The following is a 6,608-nucleotide window of genomic DNA, read 5'->3' as shown; positions in this document are numbered from 1 at the left end:
AGTACACATATAATACATTTTTTATGTCATGAGAAAATACAAGGTTAAGGGGGAACAGTAAGGTATAAATTGTATTACTGCATGGTTAAGACTAAGCTAAAATAAGCATAGGAAAAGAAGGGATGAAAATATTCTAAGTTACTAAGGGTGATTATATTTAAACTCTGGGGAGATAAATGACTTTTGACTTTTAGGTATTATTTTCTAAGTTCTCTGAATTTCAGAAATTTATGTCTAATATTTATGTTCAGTCTAATTTAAATATTTAGGATTTTTATTGTGGTAAAGTATCTATAACATAAAATTTACCATTTTAACATTTTGAAGTATGTAAGTCAGTGGCAATAAATACATTTACATTATTACGCAACCATCACACTTTTTCATCTTCCCCATTATCTTCTCCTCCCAGTCTCTGAAAACAACTATTCTCCTCTTGTCTTTTTAATTTGCTTATTCTAGGTATCTATCTACACTAATAAAAGAGAAACATGAAAATTGGTGTCACTCTGCTACACTCACCAGCCAATCAGAGCGACTATGCAAATTAACCCAACAAAGATGGTGGTTAATTTGTATATGCAGGCATGGAGCAAAGACTGAAGGCTCTGGCAGGAGTGAAGACTGAAGACTGAAGACTAAAGAGGCTTGGCCGCAGTGGAGAAGCCAAGCCTTGCTGCAGCCGGACCAAAGGCCTGGGTCCCGGGTGCCAGAGGAAAACCGGTGCCAGCAGCCAGGGGAAGGAAGGCCTGTTGCACAAATCTTCGTGCAACGGGTTTCTAGTATATATATAAAAGCCTAATATATACAAAGTATCCCCTCGGGGGTTCAACAGACTGGGAGTTCGATAGCTCACTATGATGTGCGCTGACCACTAGGGGGTGGTGCAGAACAAAGAAAGGCCCTGGCAGGCAGCCTGCAGCTGATAGGGACCCTACCCATGCATGAATCCGTGTTGAGTATGTATCAGAATTCCATTGCTTTTTAAAGCTGCATGCATGTGTATACCATAATTTGTTTATTCCTTTATCCACTGATGGGCATTTGGGTTGTTTCCACCTTTTGGCTATTGTGAATAACACAGCTATGAAATTTGGTGTACAAATACCTGTTCAAGTGCCTGCTTTCAATTTTTGAGGGTATATACGTTGAAATAGAATTGTTGGATCATGTAGTAATTCTATGTTTAATTTTTTGAGGAACAGTCATACCGTTTTCCACAGAGGGTGCACCCTTTTACATTCCTACCAGCAATTCACCAGGGTTCTGATTTGAACACACACTTAGAATTCTTTACCTAACAAAGTCAATCACTTTATATAGAAATCTTTCTAAAATGTGTCACTCACTTTTCAGCCTTCTCAAAAGGAAATATTAAACAAAATGTAACCTTTATTTATTTTAATAATTTATACATATCGATGCCCCTCAGGAGCTGCAGAAAGATACTTTTGCTTGAGATCTTGCTATGTGCTACTAGATACTACTCTAAGTTATTTTTGGAGAGCAAATCAGTCCTTTCAAAATCCTGTGAAACATCACTCCCATTTCACAGATAAGTAAATGAGATACATGAAGGTGATGGAACTTTTTCAAGATCACAGAGCTAGTAAGTGAAGACAGTAGGATTCAAAGTCCATGACTTTACATGTTTTGTTAGACTCTTAATCATCTAAAACTGTTTGTCTCTCTATTAAATATCTCCAAGCTAATATAGTACACTTTTAGAAAATTTGTGTATGTTATTTAATGTGTTTTCCCTTCTGGAGGTACTCCTTGTGATAGTAAAGCACCTACCTCTCGCCATTTTCTTCTCTCCAACCCACATGTTGCTACTGATATCCTGTTACCATGAAAAATAGATAAAGAAGCAAGTTAAAGCTATGTAAACAGTAACAGTACATAGGCTTGAGAGAGAATTTGAGGGGTCTATCTAAGGGTAAAAATATATGAATTTACATATTTGAAGTGAATTGTTTCTCTTTCAGTAGTTCAATAACCTATTTTGCTTTTTTCTGGCTTTGTGTATGTGTGTGTGTGTGTGTGTGTGTGTGTGTGTGTGTGTGTGTTCCAGATGCTGAGTCTACTTTTTTAAAAAATATATATTGTTATTGATTTCAGAGAGGAAGGAAGAGGGAGAGAGAGAAACACCAATGATGAGAGAGAATCATTGATCGGCTGACCGGGAATCAAACCGTGACCTCACACCTGCCGGGCCTGAGTCTACTTTTATGAATGAATATGCATGCTCAGTCTTACTCATATTTACATTGTGCAATATAATGTAGCTTATTTTTTTAATAAAAGCTTGCCTCAAAATAATAAATATCCTTTCTATGTCTGATATTCTCTTTTCTTAAATGTCTATTGAATATTTTCATAATACATGCAAAGAAAGAACCAAGAAAAAGGTTTTAACATTGAAAGCCTCTGGTTGTACATCAAGAATATTTAAACTGTAGACCCAGTGACTACTGTTTATAGATGCCCATCAATACCAGCCTGGAATATCTTGGTAGAATGTATTTATTATATGTCATAGATATTTCCTGTAAAAAATGGATAAGTGTTTCTTTCCTGTGTAACATGTTTATTGTGAAAGTAGAGGCCCAGTGCATGAAATTCGTGCATGGGAGGGGGTCCCTCAGCCCAGCCTGCACCTTCTCCAATCTGGGACCCCTCAGGGACATCCCTCTCGAAATCCAGGACCACTAACCACTCTGCCTGCCTGCCTGATCGCCCCTAACTGCCTCTGCCTGCCTGCCTGATAACTCCTAACCACCTCTGCCTGCTGGCCTGATAGCCCCTAACTTCCCTCCCCTGCCAGCCTGGTCGCCCCTTGTAAATATGTCTCTCTTCTCCGTGTCCAACACTGCTAGAGAGCAGTCTGGTTCCTGAGTAGGGGTGGCTGGGGATTGAGAAAATGAAAGAAAGAGACAGACACAGAGGTGGAAGGAAAAAGCTAGGGCTGTGTGGAACCACTGTTCTCTGATGGAGACACAGGGACAGGGACCCAGAGCCGATACAGTGTGTTTATTTTATACAGCAAAAAACATGAAGTTTTACTAAAAGTCAAGACAAAGGAGATTATGTGCATTCTTGGGTGGGCCTGAGTTGTATTCATTCCTGGTGCTTGGCTGGATTTAAATAACAAAACCTACCCCCTGGCACCTGGGCTGAAGGTCAAGCTGACAACAATCCTGCCTTTTGGCAAAGCATGTTTCCAGGACATGGCTTTGCCAACGCAGCTGGCTTCAGCTGACAATAATTAAAGAAACACCCATGTGCCTTCCCAGGGGCACTCTACAGCCCCTAACTGCCCTCCCCTGCCAGCCTGGTTGCCCCTAACTGCCCTCCCCTGCCAGCCTGATTGCCCCTAACCTCCTCTGCCTTGGCCCCCACCACCATGGCTTTGTCTGGAAGGACGTCCGGATGGATGTCCGGAAGACACCCAGTCTAATTAAGCATATTACCCTTTTATTAGTATAGATGCTGAGCATTTAATGTTCTAAAAGTCAAGCCTTCTTTCCAATGAAGTATGAGAGGTCACTAGTTAAATATAACAGTGAGTCCTATGTGTCCAAAGCCTTTCATTTAAAGTAAATTATCATTATGTCACCCCTTCCACATCACCAGCTATTATTCTAGAAATTAAGTTTTTCTGTATTGACATTTCTTAAAGGATTATTTTCCACATCTCTAGTACTTTCCTTAGGAAGCAGGTGAATATAACAGTTGTAAAGGTGAGAGGAAAATGTTCACTCAAAATGGAAAAATAAAAGTTTCTTTAGAGAAGCTGTAGCAGCCCAGATTCCCTTAGGTGTTGTAATGAGTGAGAGGTAAATGTAATTTTGTACAACGAGGTTTAATTTTCCATCTAAATGCTCTGAGCAACCTTATTCAACAAAATTAGAGGGGTGGGAGGGGTTGGAAGAAGATAAAGAAAACAAAACCATATTCCCAAAGATTGGAACCAGCTCAAGGGAATAGCACATTCACAATTTCCTGACTGGTTAGTTAAAGCTGAAAGAAATAAACAAAGTCACAGTGTTACTTTACTTCTTTTAAGATGATGCTCCCCAAATCTAAAAGTTTGACATTATAAAATGTCCACTGGACTCCAAGATTTAATCATTTTAACACTGACTGCTTACCTTACCAAAGCAGTAATACTGTCAATATCAACAAATACACTCAAATTCTGATAATGAGGAAATTAAAATTTTAGGAATTGTTTATACTTCAAGTGTACTATGCTGGACCTTACAAATGTACTATAACTCTTTGTTTTTGTCACATAAAGAAAGGGCTATTCTCTCTCTATTTATCAAAACTCAACTTCTACTAAACACAAAATCCTGTGCAAATTATTATTCCTGGGAGTTGATCTCTATTCCCCACCTTTTGCTTTTCTAAATTCCTACTACTTGACTCTGCCATTCATTTTAATATTGCTTCATATTGTCTGAAAGTCGCCTGTAATTTTTATACATATGTTTTATTGCTTTGTGTTAATCCTCACCAAAGGATATTTTTCAATTGACTTAGAGAGAGTGGAAGGGAGGGGGAGAGACCGAGAGAGAGAAACATCCATGTGAGAGAGACACATGGATTGGTGGCCTCCTGCACAAGCCCCCAACCAGGGCTGGGGAGGGAGCCTGCAACTGAGGTACATGCTCTTGACCAGAATCAAACCCATGACCCTTCAGTCCACAGGCCGATGTTCTGTCCACTGAGCAAAACCAGCTAGGACTGTTTTATTGTTCTTAAGTGTCACCCATATTAACTAAGATAGACTGATTGTATAGTGATTTTTAGATAAGTTTTTTTCTGATCAATTAATAATTAGAAAACAGAAATTATTGGGAGTGGAGCATTATTTAAGGCTAATATAAACATGGGAAACTAGAGCAATGAACCAGATGAATTGTGGACAAGGCCCAGCAGCATAGGTCTTGAGATATTAAACATCCTCCCAAAAGGAAAAAAAAAAAAGAATGCAATCTAGAAGGAACTAAACTTATTGAAGTTAATATACAATCAAAAATTGAAAACTCTGACCTAAAGAGCTTTATCATGGCCACAAAATAGTACAAAAGCATTTAAGGAAACCTCTGAATGGAATAAGTGATATTTGGGGAAACAAAAATTAGAGAGTTTAACAAGCGTTGAAAATGTAACAGCTACTTATTAGGTCTGATCAGATAATCCAATCAATACCCCCCCCCCCTCCCCGGGAAACTGACCTTTAGACCACTTCACAACCAACACTCCCTTTCGCTTAGACCACATTCCATTTGCTAAGACCAGTAACTTTCCCCTCCAGAGTTGCCCAGGATCCAGACCAGACAGGCCCAGAGAATTACCCTCCAAAAAAGCCCATCCAGAGCCCTTTAAAATCCCTGACTCCCTGTTCCTGGGGGCTGGTACCATTTTGGGGCTCAGCCCATCTGGTCTCCAGATGATCTAATAAATTTATAATTCTTTACCACATTCGACCTCGTGCGTTCCTCCTTTGGTGACCATAACACTACTATGTTATAATAGAAAGTTAGTAGATGTATTCTATCAAAAGTTTGGACTACGCTTCAAGGTTTCCAGCTGAAAGAAAACAGTTGAAGGAGGGAGCGGGGAGGAAGGAAGGTAGAAAAAAAGATTTAAAAAAAACACTAGAGTTTAAGAAATAATCTGACAAGTTTATAACATTTCACTGAAACTGACAGCAAAATTATGAGCTGAATCTTCAATCAGGCCCCTAAAACATCTGTCGTGTTGTTTTAAATGACTAAGGTGAAATACATCAGGTTATGGAAAATGGGGAGGGCTTCCAGCAGTTGGCCAGTATTCTAGGTGATGGATGTGATGAGCAATTCCCTTAAACAACTGATTTACTGCCAACAGAGAAAAACATTAGAAACACATCCTAAAATTCATCTGCAATTAAGATTACAAGAGTGGCTGGCCACTCTGTCCACCTTCCCCTCCCTTACCAGAGCCGTGGCCCTGCTCCTGGCAAATACCTTCACACAAACGCTACCAAAGAACAGCACCTCCTTCCCATAAACCCCTTTCCTTTGCCCTAACAATCAGTGTAAAACCCGCGTTACTCTGTTTTCTAACAGCTTCCTTTCTCCCTCCCTTTTTCTTTCCTCCCACCTTTTCTTTCTTCTTTTCCTCCTTCCCTCTCTTCCTACTTTTCTTTCTTCCTAAAATCGATGCTTTTTAAAAACTACACACAGGTCAACCCTACTCCACTAGAAATCCTTCTCAGGCAACACTGTCAGACACAGGGGCCCGGTCGGTGCATTCGCAACCACCATCTGGCACCTGGGATTGCTCGCCACTTTCCATCGCCCAGAGGTGAGAGGGGCGGGAGGCGAAGAGCGCGCAGAGATGGTGTGACCCAGTTCTTCGGAAACTTTCAGCTGATCTCAACCATCCCCCCAGCCCGAAACCCTTTAATCATCCATCAAGCCAGAGAAGTACAACGACCTCTGTCTAGCCTTTGGAACTGGAAAAGAGGCGAAGCAAGAAAAGCAAGACCACGAGGTTCGCATCTTTGCCTCACCATCGCCCAACCACAGCGGACGCAGAGCCGCAGCGCGGCC

Source organism: Myotis brandtii, unplaced genomic scaffold (assembly GCF_000412655.1).
Source record: "Myotis brandtii unplaced genomic scaffold, ASM41265v1 scaffold125, whole genome shotgun sequence".
Taxonomy (NCBI): Eukaryota; Metazoa; Chordata; class Mammalia; order Chiroptera; family Vespertilionidae; genus Myotis; species Myotis brandtii.
Note: the sequence above shows the minus strand (reverse complement) of the source record.